Here is a 27739-nt window from a genome sequence, read left to right as displayed (position 1 = left end):
GCCACATCGCCTAATGCGCTCCGCACGTTCAGAACGTTTCGACCGAAAAGTTGCTGGATAGACCACGTCGCTTTCCTCTGCGAATTTTTTTCCCGTTACAGCACTGACGAAGTTCGTCATGACAAAACTACTCTTCAGTCCTGCAGTCATCACGTGCTGAGGCGGTTCAACGGCAGTCGCGTTCTGCTGATGAGAACGGTGTCGCCGGTTCGAGTCGCTGTCGTGGCGGCCTCATTGTCACGGGTGCCAGGATGCAATGGAGGACTCTGTATTCACCATTTAGGCTCACGGTAAAGAACTTCCAGGCGGTTAAAGGTTAATCCCAAGCCCCCTTGGCCTAGCAATTGCTCTGGGACATTCTACCAAATCTGTCGACATAATTAAATCAATCAGTCAGCCATTTGCTGATGTGCGGACATGTCACGCCTAAACATGTATTCACAAGTTATTAAAAAATCGATCCTAGTTTATAATTGAAAGGTTTGTCAGCAATGACTATCAAGACTATATACAAGTACTGTCGGCTCTAATAGCAGACACAAGGAGCAAATTCAGCTAAAAAATAAGGGAGCTTCGATTCGAATACAAACGAAATCTGGATAGACTCTCAAGAGGCCTCATGCATAACAAAATGAACCAATAAATTACTGGGCAATACAAAAACGTCAGCACACACCGAGTGATTATTGCACCTACTAACAATTGTTAAACGTTAGCTAGTCAAGTGTGAATTGTCAACATGAATTTGTGAACTGCCGATACGTCTATATGTATTTTAACATGTACTACCTACATGCCCAAGTCTCTACCTCTCATAGCAAATTAGGTCAATATCCTAGAACTGTAAGATAGGTGGGCTGATTACAATTCAAAACAAAAGGTATTTTCAGTCGTCTCTGGCGCAAAAGCCCACCTACTATCCTTACGTCGACAACCGTATGCTAATACACAGCATTTGGCACGATCGCAATTACCGCTCAGATCGCGCCGTCATACCCCGAATGACTAAACTACTTTCATAAGTCGGCGTAATTACAGTCATTTCAGAATGGCGCTTAATAAAGCTCGGTTTTCCACGAGGCGCGTAGGACGAATCAATCAAATATTCCCAATAACGTCAGATTGGAGGTTTGTTCTCGCACTGAATAACGGTTTCACGCAGTGGCGTAGCAACAGGGGGGGCCGGGGGGCCGTGGGCCCCGGGTGCACGGGGCCAGTAGGGGGGTGGGGGGTGTCATATACGTCTGAAGACACCCGAAAATTGTCGATACCTGCGCCTTCCTAGACTACACCCGGGGGAAGGGGGGTTACAGGAGAGCTAAGGGCCCCGGGTTCCAGACGACCTAGCTACGCCACTGGTTTCACGTATAGATTCCTTATCACACCGAGCTTCCTATACGGTGTTTACTTGGCCCGTTGACCCTCAACAGCCGACCTAGAATCGTTGAGATACGATATCTGTCAAGCCAGCACCTCAATATTGATTTGCGCAATTAGAACGCAACGCAGTTTTCTGGAGACCTTCCGGCCGAAGATATCAGTGGAAAGATATTGTCTGCCACGACAACCATTAGAGGCCTTTTCCAATGCGCCGCGCTCCGACGTCTGATCTTTCGTCTGATGTCTGGAGGTCGCAAAAAAAAAAAAAAAAAAAAACTCTGTTATTTCTTGAACTCTCCTGTCGAGTTTTTACGCGGTGGAAACATTGAAAACGAGAAGCCTTACGCCATAATCTTTCTAAAAAAATGAAATCGACATTTGTGCTTTCTTATATTTCCGAAAGTAGATGAAAAAATGAAACGTGTACAGAATTCGGATTATCTATGTGGCATAGGAATAAACAACAGGTCCGTAACGCGCAACTTGTTGCTCTCGTCCTCCATTCCCAATTACAGAGCAAATTTTTCCTTCCATTTCACGTCAACCCTTGTTTATGGCCAATTTCCTTCCGGTAGGGTTGCGCTGGTTTAAGAAGTGCGCAGGTTTCCACCAACCTCGAGTCAAGGTTCCTCCGGATGCCTGCCAGGTATCCAAACGATGGCCTCGCCGAGCTCAGCTGACAAAACTAACACTTCGCCGTCAAATCCTCGCACTTCGATGGCCGAGCACAACTCCTGTCATCACGGCACAAAAAAAAATGCACAGTTCACATTCGACGTCGAGATGCCCGGTCTTCCGAGACGAATTCACTCCTCACGGAGCAACTGGTCGCTCGAGAAACTGTAGTTCCGGGATTATAAACGTTTGCAGACGTCCTCCGGAACTTCGTCTGGAACTAAAACGGGAGTAGTTAAGAGCCTTTTTCCTTTTCTTCAGCGGTGGGCTAAAGATGATGAACTTCTCACAACGTCCGTGTTTAAGCCGTCGCCGTCCCACAGGATAAGCGTAGCACACACACGCAAGCAAAGGCACCGAGCGCGGAGCGTCGTCTGCTCGCGGCCGAGAGGCTGTCGTCTGCTCCGAGCGATTGGGGAGGGGAGAAACGAGAAAACGCGAGAGGAGGAGGCTAACGCGGGGTTGCCAGACGAGGAGTGGGAACTGCCTAACATTGGTGTCACCTTATCGCACGCGTCAGGGAGTGGAAAACAAAAATGAAGCGCAAAAGAGAGTGGCGCACTTGGAACGGGTCGAAGCAGAAACCCGTTTTCTTTTATGAGTTTTCGCTCGCGCCGTTCGGCCACCGCGTACATCCTCGCCTGACTCGCCGCTCGACACGCTCCTATTAAGAGGAAGCGGTACTAAGATGGGGCTAAATTCCAATAATTTTTTTGTCTAAATTCAGAGGGAACGAAGCCGTGCTAATTTTGCTCAACCGCTGCAGATATTTAAGTACAGTATCTATCTTCGAATTATTCACAATTTATTCACAAGTTTAGTTCTTTACCTCTGAAACAAACTTTTTAATGAGTCCGACAAGTTCCTAAGATAAGCATCTGCAACGAAGCAGAAGCGCCGGTTAGCCCGGCGCATATCCAGCGTATGAAATGTAACCAAGTGCCTGTCAGTCAGGCGTATCACCAGCGCTTTACGCACGGGGCCGGTTCTGACTGCTCGCAGGGTTTTGACTACTGCATCGAGTTCGACCTCTCACTCCTTACGTACCCTGTCAATAAACACCTTGACGCACCAAAATTTGCGCATTCGGGAGCGTTTCGAAAGGGAACTATGGACACCTTTATTGCACAGCTCATTGATCGCTATTTCCTTCGCAACCTTAAGTCGATAACCTTTGCAAAAACTGACGCTTTTACAATAAGTCGTCTAGCATTCGTAACCAGTAAATCACCTAATAGCAACATATAACTCATCTAATAATTGTAACCGATAACTCATCTACTAGTAACTGTTAACAAGCCCATCTAATACTCGTAACCGATAACTTTATTAACCCTGAGCTCCATCTAACAATCGTAACAACTAACTCGTCTACTAATCGTAGGGCATAAGTCGTTTAATAGTCGTAACAGGGGTTTTCGAGTAGCAGAATGGGCGCTAACGGAAGCAAAACTCAATCGAAGGCTATAAAGAACTCGTTGGAATGGTTAGATTAGATTTGGGGCTAGAGGTACAATTCGACTGTTTTACGACAAGGAGTAATCCAATGTCCTGCTGTGTACGTCATCAAAATTAGCTTCAAATGACGATGCAGAATCAGATTTAAGGCCCGTTTTCTGTAATCAGTTTTCTGTACGGCATTCAGTAATTTTACAGGCGTATCGTACTGGTATTCTTGCGCAAATATATAGCGCTAATAAAACTAAATGATGAGAAGATAACCAAGAATGGTACGTGAAACACAAGAAAACGTGCATGTGGCATATAAGACAGCATATATAAATATTTATGTGACGAGGCCAATTGGATCAGGGGAGAGCACGGAAGGAACGGAGAGAGAACAGAAGTGCATGAGATCTCCTCAAATCCGTCTGCTTATTCTGACGGAGCTGTCAGCACAAGCTATTGCCTTTTCATAAAGAAGAATCAACGGACAGAAGAGGAGGAGACCGACTGCCGGCACGGATTAGGTTGGTGTCAGTGAGATAGGAGTGAAGGACTCTATGGAGGCACAATTTAAAAAAAAAAAAGGAGGTTTCGATACAGAAAAGGTTTCAATGGTGTGCCGATTGAATCATGAACAGCAGACGCAGAACGGGGACAGAAGTGTTGTTCGTTCCTAAATCCGTCTGCTTATTTTGACGGAGGCGTTAAAAGGAGCTGTTGTCTCTGCAACAAAAAAATACCAAAAACGAACAAAAAAGAGGGTGGGGGATCAAAAGGAGGCAGGCAGATTGAAGGCAAAGATTAGGGTGGTGTCAGGGGAGATAGGAGTGTAGGTCTTTATGAAAGCACAATAAGAAAGGAGGTAAGTAGCAGACGACGCCTTTTTTGAAACTGGAACCCGGCGCGCAGTACCAGAAGGAAGAGAAGAACGTATACGGCGGCTATACGGCCGACTCAGTGAGGGGGGCTCTTCGTTTTAGGAGCGAGTCTTGTCCCGAAAGTTGGACTTGATACAGTTTCTGCTGCGATCACGTTGTGCGCGCGAGTACGGGAGGGATCAAAGGCCGGGTAACCTGTCACGTCCGCCGCCGTTGGTTGTAAGGGAGGGGGGAGAGAATAAATACGAAACGACAGCCGGCTCAAGTGCATGTGTGTTTTTGCTGGACTTCTTTTTTTCTTTGAGGCCGGTGTGGGGTTAGTGGTATTGGTGGTCACGGGTGGGCTTGTGAGCTGCCGTCATCTATAGAATTGGGTCGATGGCCCCAAACGATTGCCGTGCTTGCGAGTGCGTGTGTGCGTGCGTGGCTGAGTGTTGGCTGTGCTTTACGCGCCGAGGTTTGGCGGCGAAGTAACGAAAGAGTCAGCTTTTTCGTATCTTCCAACTTTGGTCCCGGCAAAGATCGAGCTGGTCTGCCCGCCGCCCCCCCCCCCCCCTTCAATTTCTCGATCGGGAACAGTCAAGCACTTTTTTTTCTTCTCCCTCACCCTTACACACGTACTTAGGAAGGAGGGAAGACTTAGTGGTAGCAGAATGCAGGGGTCCTTCTCCGCTTGCGGGTCGCGATTCTCCGAGCTTTTTTTTTTTCTTTTTTTTTCTTTTCTGGTCACTTCGAGGGACCTACACATACGCACCCGGACACCAGCGTTGTTTTGATGCGTGATCCTACTACCGAAGCGACGTTTCGGACCTGCCTGCGTAGGGGGGTTGGGGTGTCTGCTTTCTTTCCAGGGAGCCGGCATGGCTGCTTCTGCGATGTCGGGATGCGTGGTGTGCCGTGTGTTTCGAAAGCCGGGTCCGCGCTGCTAGGATGAAGGAAGTAACGTTTCCGAGGGACGCGTTCTCTCTGTAAAGTACGTAGACTGAACGCATCCTCGTTTCCAGACGACTTCGCGGAAAACCGCTGGCTTTTCCTGCCGTCGCCAACAAACAACGTCAGCTAGATTTCATTATTATACCGGTTAAGAGTGAAACACGATGCAATGACTGTGGAGCTAGTGTAACAGCGTTTCTATTCGTTCGAAAACATCAAAATGGAAACCAAAGCAAGGAAATTTGGGGCAATACACAGTGATGAAGGCTGCCACGTGACTATGCGGGGAAAATGGTAATCGTGTAAGATATGAAGTAACGTCACGAGTTCAGTATAAGAAGCGCGAAGGTGGCAGATAAGAACAACTTGTGTGGCTTCCGATCTGGTCCGAGATAGAGAGGCCGGCGGAATTGGAAGAAACGTTGGGATTTTAATCACGAATCCGACACTCACGCAGTAAAGACAGCACAAAGAGCGATGGGCACTGTTGATCTATATTGAAATATTACGCTACGTACTTACACGCTAGAATAATTTTCGTGCGGCTCGATTTGCGTCGTAACGCGCAAAACAATGCCAGCAGCCATCAGGTTAGAGAACGTGCGCCGAAACAATCCTTGCACCGTCTGAGGCTTATCCTGTCTCCAACGCGGTAATCGTTGTCTATCTTGAATGCACTGGCTCCCTTTAACGCACTGGCCGGCCACGGTAGATTAGTGGTCACGGTCAGAATCTTTCAAAAACGTGCCGAGTGACTGCTAAGGCACTGTCTTGCTGAGCTCGAGATCGCCGGTTAGATCCCAACTGCGGAGGCCACATTTCGATGGGGTCGAAATATTTCTCTTTTTTTTTTTTCCAAAAATGCTGCTGTACTTAGATTTAGTTGCCCGTTAGAGAAACCTCGGTGGTCAAGTTTGATCCGGAGTCACCCACTACAGCGTACCTCATAGTCAAGATGGTGGTTTTCGCATGTAAAACATCAGGATGCAATTTTTCTTTCTTAAGCGCTGAGCTAATACTTTCCTGTTAGGAATGCTGCGCCATGCTGATAAAGCGCATGCCATTCCTGACCTAAACATACCTAGTGTTAGCATTAAAAAAAGTAAGGCATGCAAAATAAACGACGAAATGTTTTTATTTATTTATTTAATACTGGCTGTCAACCCCCGACTGCAAGTCATTGCAGGGAGGGCAAAATAAAGATGCAAGAAGCACATCTAAAGAAACACTAATCTATAGAAAACAGTCAATTTACTAAAAGGAACTAAGAATCAGATTCGTGGTACTACATGCCCATAGCGTGTTCAAAAGCCCAGACTTCATCTGAAGCAATAACCAACCTGTGTAAGTGGTTCCACAATGCAATTGCCTAAGGGGAAAAAGGTGCACTTGCATATGGACAAGGTTTCTCAAAATGCTGTTAAATCTTTTTTAAGGTTACGTTTTCGATTCCGTCGTGACCCGGAATAAACTCTATAGGGATATAGGGGGAGGGCTACGTTGGCGACTCCTTTGTGCTTGAGTGACGCTTTGTTTCATTTTTGTCTGCACATTGTGCTGACGCCGCTTGCTGCAACGTTAAACCGAGTTCCCAATAGAGCGCTGCATTTAGGAACCAGCAGCCAAACTGGACCTCTGGCAATCCATGATCGTCACCAGCGACGTTCGCACAACAATTACTGTTCGAGAAAGGCAAAAACACGTGCACTGCCGATGACTGTTTTCCACTGCTTTCCAAGTCACCGTACGAGTATAGGCTAGTCGGAAATTATCGCGATAGCTCAATATAGCTATAGTGTTCCGCTGCTGAGAACGGAGTCGAGCGTTCGCTTCCCTAACGCGCCGTGTACTCAAATTCAGAACCAAGAACACTCACGTTGTTAGAGTATATCCGAAGAATCAATCAATCAATCAATCAATCAATCAATCAATCAATCAATCAATCAATCAATCAATCAATCAATCAATCGATAGGTAGATAGATCGAACGATCGATACAAAGTTTCCCACCTGGACAAGGTGCACAAAGCTACTGGTACGGAAGTTCGTTGGAAATCCCTACCGCTACAAAAGCATTTCGTTGTATAGCTGAAGACCACCACCCCGAAAACATTTCAAGCATTACTCCCGGCGTACAATTCCCTAATCAAAGCGTTGCAGTTTTCTGATGCCGGCCTACAGGGCTACTTAGACAACGGCCCGCTTATTCTGCGCTTGCAGACTATGGTTACTTACTATGTAACGCAGTGAACATTCATCAAAGACTGTCATCCTTTGAGCTACGTCACGTACGTGGCCCACGTTTCGTGTATGTTTTGTATCAGTGTGTCGTGCACTGCAGTGCATGTCATTTCATTTTACACACCTGGAGTGTATAATGGTAGGCATGCCCCCAAGAAAACCTTTCCAGGATTCTCCAAATGCCCCCCCCCCATTTCTCTCTCTCTCTCTCTCTCTCTTTCTCCGACCACGGCGCAGCACGCCCTGGCTTTCATGATTTCTTCAGTACGTTCCAAGAATAATGCAAATTTTACTTAGTTTCAAGGCACAGCGCCGTCAGCGAAAGGAGCTCGTACACTCGTACCTGCAAGAAGGCTTTTCATAAAGCAGGTATAAAAAAGGAAAGACATAACTGCCTAAATAAACAAAAAAAAATTACGGAGCACTTGGGAACGCAAGCTTTCATTTCATTTCTGGTAATTTCTAACTCCGAGTGCAAACATGATATAGCCATCGTTTAGGTATAGCGTGCCCAGAAGGTCCGGGTACGCAGTATCGTAACGGATGCGCTCGGCTAGAGCGCTGTATATTCCATATTTAATTGCGTACGTAACTTTTCAAGTGCGACACTCCAATAACGAACGAAGGTCTTACTTTGCCCTACGAAGCCATATTAAGAATTAGCCTAAGCTCAAGAGTCGAGACTTAACATGGCCAATAAAAGGTTGTGTCACAGTTCACATAACACAGAATCACGAACAAAACAATCAAAGCTGCCACTCCACAGACACAGGATCATAAAAAAAAAACGGGCTTCGCGAAACCAAGAAGTCACAGAAGCAAGCGGTGCTCGCGCTAATCCCTGAACTTGCACTTCGTGCAACTCACTATCCGTCACATTATTATTGTTCCACCTGCAGGCTGAGCAACAAAACGCATCCCTTAAATCTTCTTCTAATAAAAGTTTCTCTCTCTAAAAAAAAATAAAAGTTTCTCTCTCTCTTCTTTTTTTTTTTTAATCATGTTTAAAACAAGTCCTCGAGGCAGCTTAATTCCATTTTGTATCGATCGCTTCTGAATCAAGTTGCGTCGATCACTGTTCGCATCCCGCGCAAAGTAAGCCACGCCCTCTTTTGTTTCCCGACATGCTCTCAACTCGCGCTGAAAACAACAAACACGCAATGTCAGGCGGCGAACTTGGCCGGTCGCGTCGGATCGCCTCAAGCTTTCTTGAGAACGGGAATCGGCCTCGACCTCGTATTTACGCGGGGCGAGGCGCGCTGCTGACCTCGAAGCGCGCATGCGCGCACGTCACCGAAGTCAACGGATTGGTTAACGCTGTCAGTGCGCATGCGCGAAGCCTGCTGATGCAGATTTGCCACTCGCCGCTTAGCAAGGCAGCGCTTTGCTTCATCCGATCCCTGAGCAGATCTACTACTTCAAACCGATAGGTAGTATACGCTCTAACAAGGTCAGTCGAAGAATAGGAAGAAACACAAAAGCACTTACAGGCGAACGTTTTTGGGACGAATCCGAAGCCTGAGGTAAAGTTGACTCTTTCTTTCCTTCTTTCTTTTATTTCTCTTCCTATACATAGTTTTGTTCCTCACTTCTCTTTCTCTCTTCCTTCATTTTCTTTCTTTCTTTCTTTTAGTTATTTTTGTTTCCTCTTCGCATCACCGTTTACCGGTTGATCGAAACGACCGAACGAATCGCCTTAAGCACAATAAACGGAATCGCGAAGATCGTTACGGAACTTCTTACGTCACCATTTCTTTCTACCCCAAAATTGACTTCCGACGAAACGACGGCCTCCCACAAAGTCAATCAGCCGCGAGAAAAGGGCAAAATACAAAGAACGGCAAACGAAAAATCCCATCGGCCATAAACGAAAAACGCGTATCCTCTTCAGCCACCCACTGTTTAAGTAGAGCACTCATGCGTAAACTGCTTCGCTAACTTTTTATGTCCGGACGACAAATGGAATACGAAAACCGATAGCCGGCGGGGAAGGGGGGGGGGGGGGGTGCGCCGAATAAAAAATAGCAGACGACAAGAATTAGCGAATAATAGGTTCGTGCGGAGGAAGCAGACGAAAAGCGGATACCAAGTGAGGAAAAGACGCAAAAAAAGAAGTGTGGACGACTTTTGTGGATTCGTCTGCGTGCGCGACGCAGACGTGCGTGTGCGAAACCGCACGTCGGTCGAGACAACAAAAAACTAGGCCTAATAGGATGATTGGGGTTGCGTTTCAGAAAGATGGAGATCCGATGAAGCACGAAAAAGAAAGAAAGATGGGAAAGAGGTAGAGATGCACGGCGAGGGTGAAAGCATTAAATGCGCATTCACAAGGAACTTACAGCAACCAGAGGGGAAGGATCGTTATAAAATCAAAACGCAAGGAGAAAAAAAAAAGAAAAAATGTGAGATAGCGATCAACTGGAGCAGACGCGTGCGGCAGGCTCACGCTGATCCGCAAGCATACTAACGGCAACTTCGGCAATAAAAGACAAGCCTCCTCGCGTTGGCGCCAAGAGGAAACGATTTGACAGACGACACCGAACTGCCTACCAATCAGGTCGCGCACGCGCGCCTACGTCACGACAACGACGTCGTCGTCTGCTGGTGTTCTTGTGATATACCACGCGTGCTCGTGTGCTGCGACGCGCATCAGCCCAGCGCTTCAAGTCCATGGGAAAAAGAAGCAGAAGAAGGACAAGACGACGAGGTATAGGAACAGGAAAAAAGAAACTATACCAAAGACACAAGAAAACGACCGCCTAATTTTTCCCGAACAAGAGCGGGGCAATCTAGGAGGGAGCTTTACCGTGCCGGATTCGGCGCGGCCCGCTGAACTCGACGGCGTGTAATAATAAATTGGTGTGCGGCGGCGGATCACGCGAGGCTTCGGAGAGAAAGACCGTCGTCTGCAAAGGGTCGTCTGCAAAAGTTGGCCGGTTGCAGATGACAAGTGGCAGGCGAAAAATGGCCCCCTGGCGGCACGTTGCGTAAATGCTCCCAATCAGGTTCGACATGGTGCAACGAGCGGGGTGCTATTAGGGTGGCGCGCCAAAGGTGTCAAGTCGGGCACATCGGGTCATAAGTCTCGGTATACCCAAGGATCTACGCCGTCGGGCGATAAATAATAATTCGGTTTTGTCAGTGACAAATTATATCGCTAGCCGTATGCCCCTCTATATAAAGCGCGATGTGGGTTACCCTGGTCATGGGCCGACACGTCGGCAATGGAGAGAGTGGGATCATAGCTGGTTGGATACAGCTCAGCATGGTGTTTAAAAGAAACAGCACAAAAGACGGGATAAACGAGTGGCAAACGCACAAACCCACAGCGTTGTGTAGGTTTGCCACTTCCGTCTTCTGTGCTTCTTCTGCACTGTTTCTTTTTAAGAAAGAAGGGGAAAACAAAAACAAGACACCTGCTAAATATTGAAAGAATATTCCATGCACGTACGGTTCAAACCCGTTGTGGCTGAGAGAGCAGGAAAGACGTGGAGGGCTTACGAGTTTCACCCGAAACGGTGGCTACGGCGTCGCGCTGCCGGGCACAAGGTCGCGGGTTTGGCCCCGGCCGCGGCGGCTGCATTCTCATGGGAACGGAATCAGTGGTGGGACAGCCACTTCACCTTTTGGCGCAGGTCCTGACTCAGGTGAAGAGCCGATTTGGCACAGCAGCGAGCACTTTTGGCGCAGAGTCCAACGAACGTGTGCTTACCACGTACCATGCATGAATAGCATGAATGCACAAATACCCTGAATAGGGTTCGCAAAGGTTTTACGGACGCAAAAAACGCGTCCGCGCCACTGCGAATGCGCGAGACGCAAATGAGGCTTAGCGTTTGCGTCGGCGACGCCGTTTTACCGAAACAGCGTAGCCACCCAAACTCGATGTAATAGTGTTGCATCAGCGAACCCGTAGCGACGGCTATCGCACTGTACCGCATTCGACCACGTTCGCTAATACATTCTTAACTTGTATACCAGGTGCGATTTTGATCTCAGCGGATATATTGCAAAGCCCCGCTATATATCGCCTATCAACACCAAAAAGCTTAACTTAAATGCTAGAATGTGACATCCTGCTTCGGCAAACTCCGCGGTACCACGCGTTTTCGATGAACACCGAAATAAAGCGCCAGCAAGACGGTACAGGGGCACTAAATTGTACGTGCGTCAGAGAAAAATGCTCGAATGACGAACCGGACGACTCCGACGCGTGCCCATAGAGAAGCTCTATGGACGGTCCTGCGCAAGGAACATTGATGACGATGATGATGATGATGATGATGATGATGATGATGATGATGATAATGATAATGATAGCGTGAAGTTGGTTTTGATTTCAGTTTTGTTAGCTGCGAATCATCGACAGAAGGAGGCGGACTTCGTTCCTTGCATGCTTTGGCGCAGGCTCGACGCAATTATCCGCTAAAATGCTGTTCTGGCGCAGGATGTTGCAAAGGCCCGCTCTCGGCGCAGTTTGGCGCAATTTGGCGCAGCTGTTCTACAACTGCGGACGGAAGAAAACAACGCTCGTATATACAGCGCACTAGGTGCACGTTACAGAACCCTGCGGTCAAAATGAATCCGGAGCCCCGCTCTGCTACAGCTGCTACAGCTCCATAAACCATGCACTGTGCCGTTTGGGGATGTGAAACCCAATTTTTTTTGCAGGTGTACACATTGTACGCGGCCATCGCCATATTCTGGCTCAGTTTGGTCCATTAAGTCCTGGACCTTCTCGTTTTGAGTGTCGGAATTGATAATCGCCAAACACACAGGCAAAGCATGCGATTGCATTCCATATAAGCCTCGTCCGCAACTACACGATCAAATAGAAAGCTGTTGTGTGAGACAACTTTATTAAATATCTTGCAAATGATGACCTGGGTCTAGGCCGCGCCGGGGCAATAGAGACCCTGCCTCTCGGTAGCTTCTTCGCCAAAAGTTGGTCCTGAAGATCTGAGCTAGTCAGTGCGGCTCTCCACCGCGCTTCTAGGTCATCCGGGACGACTGCAATTCTCCTCTGAACTATTTCACAATCACAGAGTACATGCTCTAGGCGGCTCCTCTATCCCATAATTTACATTTGGTATCAGGGAATAATTCCGGAAACACGCGGTTAAGATGTACCTGGTTCGTGTAAGTTCTGGTTTGAAGGCGCCTCCAGTCAAGCGCCTGAGACCTGTCCAATTTTGGGCTAGGAGCTGGATGTATACACCTCGACTTTCTATAGAATTACGTACTGTCACTGAATGAGAAGAGTCTATTTCTATCCTTACGTTCCATCTCTTCCTCGATCAGAGCTGCCCCTTCCCAATCAGCTAGGCGCGGTTAATGAGTCCTCGCGCAACACGATGGGCAGACTCGTTAAGGTTGGGGGTGGCGGTGAATTCGCACTCTGTATGGGCTGGGAACCGGATGATTTCCTTGTCGTGAAATCCCTCAGATGATATGAGTTTGGCATTACTGTTTAGCATTCTTGCAGCCTCAACTGATATCCCTCCTCTGGCGTAATTTCGCATAGCCGATTAAGAGTCGCTAATTATGTATCTATGTTCGGGAGAAGCGATAGCCAGAGGGATGGCAACCTCCTTCGCAACCTCAGATACCCTGGTTTTGATTGAGCACGTGTGTACGCTTTTTGCTTTGTATTAATTGCTACTGCTGTACACGCTTGGTTATTTGAGTACCCCGTGACGTCCACGTATAGCGCTTCCTCGTCATTGCCATAGTGTTTGAGTAGAACTTTAGCCTTGCTTTTCTCCGGCTCTGGTTGAATTCAGGGTGCATATTTTTGGGCAAATTTGGGATTTGTATCCTGCTCCTAACCTCTCTCGCCAACGCAATCTCGGGTCCTTGCTGGTTGTGGTAATTAATTCGTAATTTATTGAGTGTACTTCTGCCAGTGAGGGTGCTGGCTAGTCTTTCCAACTGAGCTATCTGCTGAGCTTCAATCAATTCTTCTAAAGTGTTATGCATGCCCATCTGCATTAATCTATCTGTACTGGTGCTTTCGGGCAGGCCTACGACCTGCTTAAACGCTTTCCTTATGAGTGTATTGATTTTGTCCTTTTCTGTCTTGTACCAGTTAACGTACGCAGCTACGTAAATGATGCGGCTTATAGCTAAATAGTGAATGAGCCTCAGAATGCTAGCCTCCTTCATTCTCTGATACTGGTTCGTGATTCTCCTGATCAACCTAATGGCGCTAGTGACCTTGGTAACGAGCTTTTTAAGAGTTTCGCCATTAGTTCCCTTCGACTCAATGTTGAGTCCCAGGACCCCAATTTGTTTAACTATGGGGATGGCGCTGCCATTCTTCGTACGAATTTGTATCTCCTCGTACTCTCTCTGTCTCTCCTTGATGTATCCCTTGGGCGGCCTGACCTTGAGGGTGTGTCTGTAAGAGAGCTGTGATTTCTCTGGGGAGCATTCAGGCTCCGTTCCTGCAAAGTACTCCTCCACTTTATCTTCCGCTTCCTGTAATTTCTGTTCTATCTCCCCATCGCTGCCTTGCGAGATCCATATCGTAATATCATCCGCGCATGAGTGATTGATTCATTCGATGTCCTCTAGCTTTTGCGACAATCCTATCATAATGAGCTTAAAGAGCATGGGCGATATCACGGAGCCCTGAGGCGTGCCCGAATCACCCACGTCCCTCACCTGAGACTTGAGTTCCCCCATGGTTAGGGTAGCCTTCCTATTCGTTAGGAAGTCACGAATGTAATTGTACGCCCTTCTCCCTAGGTTTAGGTTACTGACCCGACTGAGTATGGCCGAATGTGCTGCTTTGTCAAATGCTTTCTTGAGATCCAACACTAATACAGCTCTGATGGACCTCGCTTTACTGTCTAGTGCTTGCTGCTTGATTTGCAGCATAACGTCCTGTGTACAGAGTCCAGTCCGAAAGCCCCACATAGTATTTCGGTGTATTTCGTTTCCGTCCAGGTGATTGTTTATTGCATGCATCTGATTTGTCTCTTAACGAATCAGATGCATGCGTTAAGAGACAAAGCCGGCAATATCATTACTAATATGGATGAGATAGTTCAAGTGGCTGAGGAGATCTATAGAGATTTATACAGCACCAGTGGCACCCACGACGATAATGGAAGAGAGAATAGTCTATAGTAATTTGAAATCCCACAAGTAACGCCGGGAGAAGTAAAGAAAGCCGTGGGAGCGATGCAAAGGGGGAAGGCAGCTGGGGAGGATCAGGTAACAGCAGATTTGTTGAAGGATGGTGGGAACATTGTTCTAGAGAAACTGGCCACCCTGTATACGCAATGCCTCATGACTTCGAGCGTACCGGAATCTTGGAAAAACGCTAACATAATCCTAATCCATAAGAAAGGGGACGCCAAAGACTTGAAAAATTATAGATCGATCAGCTTACTGTCCGTTGCCTACAAAGTATTTACTAAGGTAATTGCAAATAGAATCAGGAACACCTTAGACTTCCGTCAACCAAAGGACCAGGCAGGATTCCGTAAAGGCTACTCAACAATAGACCGTATTCACACTATCAATCAGGTGACATAAAAATGTGCGGAATATAACCAACCTTTATATATAGCTTTCATTGATTACGAGAAAGCGTTTGATTCAGTCGAAACCTCAGCAGTCATGGAGGCATTGCGGAATCAAGGTGTAGATGAGCCGTATGTAAAAATACTGAAAGATATCTATAGCGGCTCCACAGCCACCGTAGTCCTCCATAAAGAGAGCAACAAATTCCCAATAAAGAAAGGCGTCAGGCAGGGAGATACGATCTCTCCAATGCTATTCACAGCGTGTTTACAGGAGGTATTCAGAGACCTGGATGGGGAAGAATTGGGGATAAGAGTTTATGGAGAATACCTTAGTAACTTGCGATTCGCTGATGATATTGCCTTGCTTAGTAACTCAGGGGCCCAACTACAATGCATGCTCACTGACCTGGAGAGGCAAAGCCGAAGGGTGGGTCTAAAAATTAACCTGCAGAAAACTAAAGTAATGTTTAACAGCCTCGGAAGAGAACAGCAGTTTACGATAGGTAGTGAGGCACTGGAAGTGGTAAGGGAATACATCTACTTAGGACAGGTAGTGACCACGGATCCGTATCATGAGACTGAAATAATAAGAAGAGTAAGAATGGGCTGGGGGTGCGTTTGGCAGGCATTCTCAAATCATGAACACCAAGTTGCCACTATCCCTCAAGAGAAAAGTATATAACAGCTGTGTCTTACAAGTACTCACGTATGGGGCAGAAACCTGGAGGCTTACGAAAAGGGTTCTACTCAAATTGAGGAGCTATGGAAAGAAGAATGATAGGTGTAACGTTAAGGGATAAGAAAAGAGCAGATTGGGTGAAGGAACAAACGCGAGTTAATGATATCTTAGTTGAAATCAAGAAAAAGAAATGGGAGCATGGGCAGGACACATAATGAGGAGGGAAGATAACCGATGGTCATTAAGAGTTACGGAATGGATTCCAAGGGAAGGGAAGCGTAGCAGAGGGCGGCAGAAAGTTAGGTGGGCGGATGAGATTAAGAAGTTTGCAGGGACAACATGGTCACAATTAGTACATGACCGGCGTAATTGGAGAAGTATGAGGGAGGCCTTTGCCCTGCAGTGGGCGTAACCAGGCTGATGATGATGATGATGATGATGGTGATGATTGTTTATTCTTACAAGGAATGCATGCTCCATAAGCTTTCCTGCGCACGAGGTGAGAAATATCGGCCGTAGATTTGCGATATTAAAAGCTGTTGGCCCAATAACTTATCGGAAGAAGGCGTTATTTTGAATGATAACTGGCACGTTTCGCTTACCATTTTGTCAGTGTCATTTTTAAAACAAAGTGGAGTAATCTACTAAAACGTACATGTTCTGCGAACGTTCTCTTAGAATATTAAAAATAATGGATTCTATACTAACTTGCATTTGCTGGCTCACCTCCGCAGCAGCGGCAGATAAAATAATTTGCGCGATAATCGGAAATACTAATATTAAGCAACAAATTCTCGCTAATTAATTCTTCAGATAATGACTCCAAGGAGCATGTTGGAATTCCGCTGGATTGAACTCAGCCAGTACTCGAAGGAAAACGCTTTTGATGGAAACTTTGTGAGTGGAACCAGTCTGGATTAACTAGTTACTAACTAGTTATTAACTAGAAAAATGCATTGCTGTTTCAGTCTGCATGTATCCACATCGTGGAAAAATTCACGCAGAAACTCTTCTGGTAGTTGTCTAAGTATGTGTAAGCATTGTGCCACTTGCTCATCTCCACTCAGCCTGGTGTCACTATCAAGTTATGGAACTTGATCCGACCAGTACAAACCCATATCAACCCTCGTCGGTCGTTATGAATCTTATCTAATATTCGCTTATCATGTTCAATAGCGAACATAAGGCAGGTGTACTTAAGATCAACGCCACAATCTTTTAAGCTCGAGGGCATGGCACTGAGTAGGGCGCGTTCTACGCACCGGTCTTAGTCCGAAGAAAGAACCACTGGCGGTGTGAAAGCCTGCATCTCGCAGTGATCTACTGCGCTTTTGCCAAGAGTCCACGCACGTCCTGACTTGCAAAACTTGCAACTGCAATTTGTTTGTCGGCAGCTGCGGATTTGAAAAAAATAGTGACGACACCGTTAACGACAAGAATAATCGCCTTCTGCTTACTTCGCAGACGACGACTTTCAGCACTTGGGAAACGCGTGTCCTTAAGCTATCCTCGAACGGGACGTGAAAAACAGCTGCAGGTTCACGACCAAACGAAAGTGTGTTTTCGAACACCCAAGGGTTACGATTGCTCAACTCCTTCGCCTGCCCGAATTCTTTGTAAACATTTCTTTGATAAGCCTTACACTGGTGCAGAGCTCGAAGCGAAAACCCTCTCCCGTTAGGAAAGAGAGAAGGCATCAATGCACATCGACTGGGCATTTCGTGTCCCCGTGCAGGGTTAAGCCGAGCTATAATGGCGAACTCTTGAGTATACAGGCTACAGCGAACGTCGACTGCCACTGGCCAACCTCAAAACATGTCCGTAGCACAGTCAAGGGTGCACACTTCAGTGTAGCGTCAAATTAACGGGCTCACCCACATTTGTCATGCACAACGCGTAGCCATAGGAGGTCGTAAAGTCCACGACCACATGCACAAATCGACTGTTTCGGTGAAGGCTGCCTCCTGTTTCGTCATACATCAGCCACTTAGCTCGTCTTTTTTTGCTGTTCTTGTCACTTTCTTGCTTCGTCGAAACGAGCAGACGAAAAGTTTTCCTCGTCTGTTTTACAACTGTTGTCGCGGTTCTCGGGAGCAGGATGTGCCCCGCGTGTCGAAAGTTGCCATCGTCTGCTGCAATAAAATTATCCCTTGGCACTCGAGGTCTGCCTTTATCGTAAATATTTTAAAACCTTTTTAACCATCACCGCCTCCCAATGTAGGCTTACAGGCAACTTTCCGGTTTTGCGATGAGCTTTGTACAGAAGAAATCTAAGAAATCGCAATGAAATAAATCGCACCTCGCCTCAAAAACTGTCTTATACGTTTTTTTTTTCCTTACGATTAAAAGTTCAAAATTATCACGCAATCTTTATGGCTATCTTGTTTCATGTCCACGTGTAAAGCGTGTAGACAATTTTTTTTTTTTTTAGACGTTCGTACTGTAAAACCCATGTCACTCTTGTCATCTGCATAAGCTCGGACTACTAAAAATGTTGTGGAGGGAAGATTGGAGATCTAATATAATTGAGATAACAGGCGATCAGGCTTATCGGTGAAAAAAAATGCTGTAAAAGGGCGTTCTTAAAATAAGTCGGAACGGTGCGTTCCGAACAGATATGATCGGCACAGAGAAATTGCGGGCGCCCTCCGAGATGTCAACAGCGGGCAGACGAAAACAATCTGGCGCCAAGCACTGGTACTTCGGTGGGCCGTCTGCGAAAGAACGCGTTCATGAAATGTGGCAGCGACAGACGACACTAATTGTGCAGAGCGCTTGCAAATGGCGCCAGAAGCGTGCCGGCGCATTAATTGCCGCACGAGCTGTTGGTTCACGGCGGACAGGCCTCTCATATACGAACGAAACTCGAAAAACTGAGCACTCGAGCGGGGCGCTATAGCAAACCCATCAATATAAGAAAACTCACGTACATATTTTATCCGCGATCTTTCTTTCTTTCGTTATTTCTTCTAGCCGAGTCACTTTTGTTTTGTCTGCCGTGGTGACCTACAATAGTCGGACTAAATCTCGCTGCCATATCGACCTTCCAGACGACAAAAGAATTTATGTTCCCGTGCGAGTCGCAAGGGGCACTGCATGACGCCACACATACAGCCTGGTTCTCGAAACGCCATAAACTGCATCCGCATGACCTCGTGCCGAACGTCTTATATTAAAACGCTTACAACCACCAAGCGAGCCAGAAGTCAACCAGAAGTCAAATCAGAAAGCGGCTCGTCGCAAGAAAACCGAGCCTGAGAAATGAGCGCCTATGTGTACAGTATATATATATCACGGCCAGAAGTCGTCGCGGGCGAATTTCTAGGCCGCGTATTCTGTCCCCCTAATGTTTGGCTCTGTGCCGCTTTTCCTTGTGGAGTTTTCATTGAATACACGCTCAATATTTCGCGTGCTACATGTAAAGCTCTCGATCTTTTCAACTGGATCACGCTCTGTAGATTTGTTTTCCTGGAACCCTCGATGGCAGCGAGAGGGGGTCAGCGTCGTCTGGTACGCCTTCTGCAACTAACGGCCAGATAAGGCATCAAAACTGTCCTTCTCGGCGACCTTTATACTGGCATACAACACGCAAGGCAACGCCTCCTGCCTCCGTAATACGCGCCAGCGCCGCCGGAGTTCGCGGTCTCTGACCGTTTCGTTTGCGTTCCGAATGTCAGCTGTACCGCAATCAACAACAAAGCGAAACAGGCGAAGCCGAAAGAAATACATATAGCGGCACGGCCCCGCCAACACCCTCTAGAGAACTTAAGAGGAAGCTTTAGCTCGGGCACAACTCCGACGCGGCCTATTCAAATACATGTAAAACGCAAAAACGTTTTTGTGAGATAACCACTGGACCGATTTTAATGAGCTTTGTTGCATTTGAGAGAGAAAGTTAAGTTCTAGTGACTGTTGGAAGTGGAATTTCCATTTAGGACGTGAATCTTGTTAAAAAGATTTTAAAATATTCGACAGTCTGAAAAAAATAGAAGCACAAAGTTTACGAATTCATAGCTCTGCATCAAGAAAAGATATCGCGGTTCTGTAAACGGCATACTTAGACCATTCAAAGCGGACAAATTCGGCATGTCGTTTTACCTCTTACGTGAATTTGTTACGTTGGTTACAAGGGTTCTGCAAAAGCTGTATTTCCAAATGACAAAACTTTTTATATTCATGTGTAACGTATCAATTTTGTCCGCTTCAGATGTACTATTAGATGCAATTCAGATAATTGTTTTATCATTTTTAGTTGTTGAGTTACAGGGTTGTAAACTTGATAGTTTCGTTTTCCGAAAATTTTCGATTTTTGCCAATTTTTAATAAACGATTGACGACCTAACTCAAAAATTCGAAACCAACAGTCACTAGATTTTAAGTTTTTCGTTTAAACCCGCCGTGGTTGCTCAGTGGCTATGGTGTTAGGCTGCTGAGCACGAGGTCGCGGGATCGAATCCCGGCCACGGCGGCCGCATTTCGATGGGGACGAAAACACCCGTGTACTTAGATTTAGGTGCACGTTAAAGAACCCCAGGTGGTCGAAGTTTCCGGAGTCCTCCACTACGGCGTGCCTCATAATCAGAAAGTGGTTTTGGCACGTAAAACCCCATAATTTTTAAGTTTTTCGTTTAAATGCCAGAAACGTCGTCAAATTTGGTGCAGTGGTTGCCGAGAAAAACGAATTCTCCTTTTACATGTATTTAGATAGGAGCACCCAGGCTAAAGCTTCCTCTTAATGCCTTCTGGCTGTACCCTCTCCCCTTGAGCTACGTCACGCAAGAGAGTCCCACATAGAAGTTCCATGCAGCGTGCTACGAAGCTACGAGCGGCGCGGCTGTGTTGAAAATGAGAAGCGAATGGGCGACGACGGCGATAACAATTCGATTAGTTCAGGGAACCTTGCCGCTCCTTAAATAGCTTCGGGGTTAGAAAAGTCCTGGCATGCTGCGACATGCTTCAGAGCGCTTTTTTTTTCTTTTTCCGGACGTGAACCGTGCATGTAGTCTCTGCGCTTGTGCTGCGATTGCGGTTGTGTGTCCGGCAAGCCTTCATTGCTGCGGAATGTGGATTACGTTCATGTCTGGATATGCCTACTAAGTGCTGCATGCCAAATTGCTGGAGCAATTATAAATCGGGGCCGAAAAATCATGTGTTCATGTTTCCGTAAGATCAGTGACAGAATATTGGACGTCAATGCTAAGGCAATGAAAAGAAAAGCTTAAATTCTGCGGAGTAAGGCAGCTGTCTCTCTATAAATAGTTGCACAAATGTTATGCATCTCTGTTGCTAAACTCATTTGACGTGTTGTATATAGGTGGACTGCGGTACTGTATGTAATAATGCCTCGAAAGCGAAATTATTCGTTTAGAGCCTAATCTAGACTGGAATAAATACATGTGTCCCGAATGTGAAGAAGGGCACACCAGTGAAGTTGTCATGAGATATTTGTTATGGTGCAGTGCTAACATTTTGTTGAAGAACTTTTGTGGTCGCATGAATGGCAAACTCTTTGACGCCGACGATAGTTCAAGGCAACGAAGCTACTCTAAAGAAGAGGGCAGCACTGTGACTTTTCAATATAAGCCATGCTCCCTGTCATTATTTACCCGAAATTCGTTCTCTATCTTAAGGCTGAAACATTTCATTTTTTAAGGACGGGCTTTTTAATAATGCAGCGCGTCGATAGTCTTGCATAAATAAAATAATCTTGGAACGCCCTCTGTTCTATGCCGGCCATCTGCTCAACTATGTCTAAAAAAATAATAACTGCGCTCTGGTTAACGTTGCCCATAAGGGCGCGAACCCTTCGTTCAACCCATATATATCCCCGAGCACGCCGCCGACCGCTTCTAAGTGACGTCACTCGCCGAGCGCTCAGATCTTCTCTGGTGTAGGTGGCGTTGGCCCCGCTGACCCATGAATCCGTTGCACTTGCTCGTTTTTCGTGCAAGGAATATTTGTTGGGTGTTGGCGCCTCGTCGCGGGCTCACGTTGAGCGCAGCTTCCCTGCTATCTTTCAGAATCTACTGTTTCGCATAGGCAAGGTAACATACCTCTCGGGCTACTATCAGTTGTATTTGCTTATAAAATCGGAACCCTCCAACGTTGCTTGTTCTCCTCTGCAATAACGTAGGGCGCGCTATGCCTGCACAAAGAAAAAAAAAAACTTGTAAGGAAAGAAAGGAGAGTATTGATCACGCAGGCTTGGTTACGGACAGCCAGAATGCCAAAACTCTGATTAAGGGCACGCCGCTGGGGTTACATCCTGCCTCTTTCTTTCCTGATATTATTGAGAGCGCTAGAATTCGGCACCTAATACAGCCTTTATGTACAGGGTGTTCCAGCTAACTTTAGCAATAGTTTAAAAATATGCCCATGCGCTCTAAGACAAATGCATATTGCTCACTTTTGTATTTAGTACGCTATTTCTTGCATTCTGATTAATTAGATGATTAGTCAAGATTAGTTGACGAAGTTCTGAAGCAACGAAGTTACGCAAAAATAATTCCAATTAGAAAGTTGCAGAGTGGCTTGCAAAACGTCCGAATAAACAGTTTCACTCCTTCGACCTATTAAGTATCATTAGTGTTTTTCAGCTTACTGCGGATGGTCTGCGAAATAAAAAAAAAAGAACACCACGTGACATGCCCGCTTGCGCGGCGTGATTGCAGCGCTCCCAAACAGTCCGCGCACAGAAAAACAGCATTTAGCAGGGCGTGCTGCCGCTTAAAAGGCGACAGGGCAGTGACGAAGGCGTTGGCTGTGCGATTTACGCCAGCGAAGTGCTTCCCTCGCTGCTGTTCATGATAGCGAGAAGCAGACGGGAGTTCACACCGGCTAAATGCTATGTTCGTTTGTACGCGGAACCCTTGGAAGCAGTGCAATCAAGACGCGCAAGCGGACATGTCACGTGGCCTCTTTTCTTTTTGAATTTCGCGGGCATCCGTAGTAAGCTGAAAAACACTAATACTTAATAGATAGAAAGACAGAAACTGTTTATTCGGACGTTTTCGAAACCGCTCTGCAACTTTCTAATTGGAATGTTTTTTTTTCCCTAGCTTCGTTGCTTCGGAAGTTGGTTAATCAATATTGACTAATTATCTAATTAAGCAAAATAAACAATAGCGTGACATACTACATACAAAAGTGAGCAACATGCATTCCGTCGCGTCGTCTTAGGGTGCATCGGCATATTTCTTTAAACTCTGGCTAAAGTTAGCTAAAACTTTAGCTAAACTTTAGCTAAAAAAGTTAGCTAAAGTTTTAGCTAACTTTCATGATGCTGATGATGAAAGTTAGCTAAAACACCCTGTATACAGTTGCGCTCTAACGCAATTGAGAAGTTTGACCCAGTCCTCGTGGCATACACACGGAATGACCCGTGAATATACACGCCAACATCCCGTCTATATGCGACATATATAGTTCAAGTTCCCGAACGATACGGCCGGAATATGGGGCGTACGCGGAGGCAGAAACTGCTCTACATGAGACAGTTGGTTACCCTCCCTACGTTAAGTTCACTACCACTAAACCTGAGACTATCAATCGGACTAGATTAAGCTAGACCAGACGAGACCGGACCAGACCAGAACAAAGCGCACCAAACCAGACCAGACAGAGATAGATGTTCGTTATATGAATCTACGTCTTTCGTGGAACAAGCTTCGACATCTCGTGACATCGGAATTTTCGAATTTCGACTTCACCCGAATGCGAGCAGGAGTCGCACCCGCGACATCGTGCTCGGCAACCGAAAGCCACAGCAGACGAGCCATCGAAGCAGCCGCCACCACCGCCTGCACCGATGAGTACTAGCCGCTCGCGATCCTTTTCGACTCGAGAATTATTCAAAACGAAAGTGAAGCGAAACGTATATACTAATGAATGCTATATACGTGCGGTACTTGCGGTGCACAATCAGCGCGGTGAAAAGCACCCGATAATATCAGAATGCCGGCATCGCAAATAGGCCTCTTGGAGAACACTTGACATCAGAATCCGGCAATCTCAACGAGCCTGCTCTGAACGTACGATTTCTACATATTCTAAACCAATGCGAGCAAACGTCTTCATTAGTACACGAGGAAAACAACCCTCGAGTTCTAGCAAGCGTGCATAGATCGAGAACGAAAAGAAAAAAAAAAGAAGAAAAGGCTAACTCTTGCTCTCTTCGACGAGCGAGGTGGTTTAGAGCAACAGATAGGCAATGGCGATAAAGCCTCAAAGCCGTCGTGGATGCAAAATTCGCTCGAAGCACGCGAAGCATTTGGCGGATTATAACTCGCGCGGAACGACGTCTCCGCCCCCCCCCCCCCCTCCCCCGTCTTACACCTATCTCGCACCTCTCTCCTCGAACCCCTGCATGAGCGCTCGATGCTGCGATAGCTCGACACGCTGGCCACCTAAACGGGGTCGGATTAAGAAAAACGACCCGTGGGAACCACGGGACGCGATCGTGGCAACGCGTCTGACCCCGTGCCTGAGTTCGGTGACTCCACGCTACGCGTACATAGTATCGATCGGGGCTAACGCGTAAGAGCGTGTCGTCCTCCCTAACACTTGCGTTACGCGTAGGTTGACCTTTCTTTTTTTTTCTTTTTTGATAAATGCGTATGCAAAGGGCAGGTTACACATTCACCTGCTTGGTCAACCACCACCTATCTATTTTATTTTTTCTTTAAAGGGATATTGGCTGTGGATAATCGGTAGTCGGCTGATCTTTGTCTTGCGTAACCGAAGCTAGGCTCGAAACGGCTTTTTATAGCTTGAGTGCTGGACTAGTTCTGATGATTTGATAAGAGTACACCACACACGGCTTCTCACGAGTTATTTCACTCCTCTGTGCGTCGTTTCGGAAGAATCAAATTTTAAAAAAATGCAAAAACAAAATAAAAGGCGGCAGCGCTACATTAAGATAATAGAACTCGCGAGTGTCCCCGCCCCCCCATTTCATTAAGGACTCAAAAAAAAAAAAAGAATATGAAAGTGCCCCGCGCATCGTTTCAACCGCCTATCGGCAAGTCGAATATGCGGTGCTCCAAGCTGACGAAATACGAAACAAGACGGTGCGCATGCGCCAACCGCACATCCCCCATCACTCCCTCTGTACCTTGCATGTCAGATAAGGTAAAACAACCGAAACGCGATCTCTCTTTACGTAGCTAGCAGTTCACTTTCGCTATGTAGAAGTACCTCGGTAGCATTGCTCAGGCACGGATGACGCACAACCTTTCTTCTCGTTCGTGCACTTGCGCATTTTCTTTAGCGTTTGCTCCGAGCACGCAGCTTTCGGGGTTGCATTCGCATCATACTGATATGACGATTTACCTTTACGCGCAGCACACATGCAAGCAACGGCAAACTCGGAACAGCAGACTTAAAATGGACACAAGGAGGACGATGCTGGTACAGGTACCATCGAAATTTAGCTTTTGAATGCTTTCTTTCCTTTTTCTTTTCTGTGTAATCTTGTCCTGCCCCATCTTCCAACTTTGCGAGTTTTTTCCGAGGACAGAATTCACTTTTTCGTAAAGCTTGACCCAACCTTCGCGAAATCGTAGAAGGCAAGAGAGGGAGAGAGAGAGATGTCAAATAGAGGAAACGCAGGGAGGTCAACCAGACGAGCGTCCGGTTTGCTACCCTATACTGGGGGAAGGGAAAGGGGAACAGAAAGAGGAAAGCGGGGTAGAGGAAACACTGTGTGTGGACGCGGCAAAGGCAATAAGGACACACGAGAAGGCAGCTGCAGAATACACACACGCAGAGCTGCGCCAGTGTATAATCGTCAAGCGCTTTTTGAAGTACGGTTGTAGCACGTGTATATAAGACAAGCACGCAAGACGGCACAGGAAAGACACACAGACACGGCACTTAATGTCGTGGCAGTTTGTCCTACTGGAAACTGTTTCTGCCGCCCGCTGCAAGGACTACGTGTTGCGGCGCTCTTCTTGACGTAGGGATGTCTCAGCGCTGGTAATGCCCACACCGTTCCTGAACCGGATCAAGCCATGCATGGGCACTTTCTCGTGTATAACCACTGTCGGATCCAGAAAGGGGGGGGGGGGAGTCGCGGTTCCGACCCTTCTCCTCACCCGAGGCATGCTCACACTTGGCAGCGTCGACATTATTGAGCGTGCGTTTTGCTGCAAGTAGTTTCTATATACGAGTTCGAAAATATGTATCGCTATCTGCTTTAACGAACCACTTCAAGAAGTTTTGCGGAAACCAGCCCTTTGCCCGGAAACCACAGAGCTAGGCTATTTCCGCTAAGCTCTCCTGAATGAAATCTCACGCGGCGGGAGGCTTTTTTTGAGGAAGCGAATGCCCAAGAAACGTTTCTTGTGTTCTTTTTTTCTTTCCCTGTCAACTTCGGAAAAAAATTACAAGAGAGCTATCCGCACGGCGAAAGAAATCCTTTGAAAACGGTACAGAGAGACGGCCAAGAAGCGGGGCGTCAGCGGAATACAACAGAAAAGAGAACAGATCTGATAACGCCGCCGCCACCACCAAGAAATACATAACGAAAGCCGGAGAACAAACCATCACAGTTCACCGCGCTTTCGAGCCGGCGACTTCCGGATTTAGAAAGAAACCCTAGGCAAGTCCTTCACACAGCACCCTGGTTTGTTCTTTGTTTTCCTTCTTTTATTTCTTTCTTTTTTTTGTTACTTCTGTGTGTACTTCTACTTCTGTTTTTACTTTTCACTTCCTCGCGTTCCACAACTCTAAAGAGGTCTTTCAGAGTTTCTTCCCAACGTTGCAGCCGCCAGCGCGGGCGGTAGCAATACCGTAAACGGGGTGAGTCGCTCACCGATAAACGTTTCCGAACGGTCGTGCTTTTGTTAAGTGTGAAGCGCGTCTGTATTGAGTGCGAAACGAAAATTTTTGTTTCCCTTTGCTTGTTGCCCGTTTGAAAAATGTAATAGACCAAAAGTGCGGGGCCACGTACGGCTTTCAAAAGCGCTTCGCGGTCATGTACTGCCGCTCCTTCGTGCGCACTCCAGCAGCCATTTGTATACAGGCGAGCAGACAAGGCATACGGGAGTGAATAGTATGCGGCAAGTGGTCGGCCGATCATCTTAACAGAGCAAGAGGCATCGCTAAATGCGTTACATTCGCCAGGTCATCCTTTTATGCGATATGCGCGGCTATGCATGCAGAATGGTTCGAGCGCGCGTGCGTGCGTAAATGTACAACTTTATTGGCGGAGCGGGATCCAGCAGTAGCAGTAGTATTGCTCCAGTAGAGGTAATAGCATTACTGCTACTGTGTCTTATGAACATATGTAACATTGTTGAGTATTATGTACAGAAAGAGGTCCCAGAGCGTAATAATGAAACTGGCCATACGTAGGTATAAATAGAGCTATGCAAGTACGACTCTATCCGTACAACGGTGCGCAAAGAACGACGTGCAACGATACAATTCACTATGCGAGGTGCTCAACCGAGACCGCAAGCACAAGCGAGTGCACTGCTTTATACGCACTCTTCCGCTGCATCTCCCACGCCCTTGGAACACCTAACGCAGACACCTAACGTCGCCTGTAGGGTACGACGCCACGAGCCAAGGACACCGCTCCAGAGCGCATGGGAGCAATCATGGGGAACAGTACAATACGCGCTGCATTTAAGCTCACCACCCCCCCCCCCTCCTCCGATGAACGCCTGTATTTCTATAGATCATATTATAAGAAGCCGACAAACAAAGACACCAAGGATAACATAGGATAACGTGGTGTCTTTGTTTGTAGGGCTCTCACATGATGTGATGAATAAAAATCGGGCCCCTCGGTTAACCCTCTTTCTTCTCGTTCTGTATTTCTATAGAGGAACATAGCCCTTCCTGCATTGGCGAAGCCAAATAACAAACAGGAAAGCGAAGCGCACGCTCGCGTGACGTAGCTCACAGCGCCTTCGAAGAGGCGGCCACCCAGGTACTTCGCGCTTACTTTGCGCATGCGCAGCAGC

General features: G+C 46.9%; 1 protein-coding gene across 3 annotated transcripts in view; it reads right to left on the bottom strand.

Moving 5' to 3' along the window:
• LOC142560192 (uncharacterized) overlaps positions 1 to 27739 on the bottom strand; it is a 174794-nt gene that overhangs the window by 99416 nt on the left and 47639 nt on the right. Inside the window, exon 1 of one of the 3 annotated variants that reach the window (XM_075672103.1) lies at positions 1995 to 2452. The exons of the other annotated variants lie outside the window; for them this stretch is intronic. The gene's annotated coding sequence lies outside the window, so the exon portion shown is untranslated. Of the gene's footprint in view, positions 1 to 1994; positions 2453 to 27739 lie in introns of those variants that run through there. 3 annotated transcript variants of the gene reach the window in all.

Source organism: Dermacentor variabilis, chromosome 10 (genome assembly GCF_050947875.1).
Source record: "Dermacentor variabilis isolate Ectoservices chromosome 10, ASM5094787v1, whole genome shotgun sequence".
Taxonomy (NCBI): Eukaryota; Metazoa; Arthropoda; class Arachnida; order Ixodida; family Ixodidae; genus Dermacentor; species Dermacentor variabilis.
The sequence above is the reverse complement of the archived record's forward strand: the minus strand, read 5'-3'. Positions and strand labels throughout refer to the sequence as shown.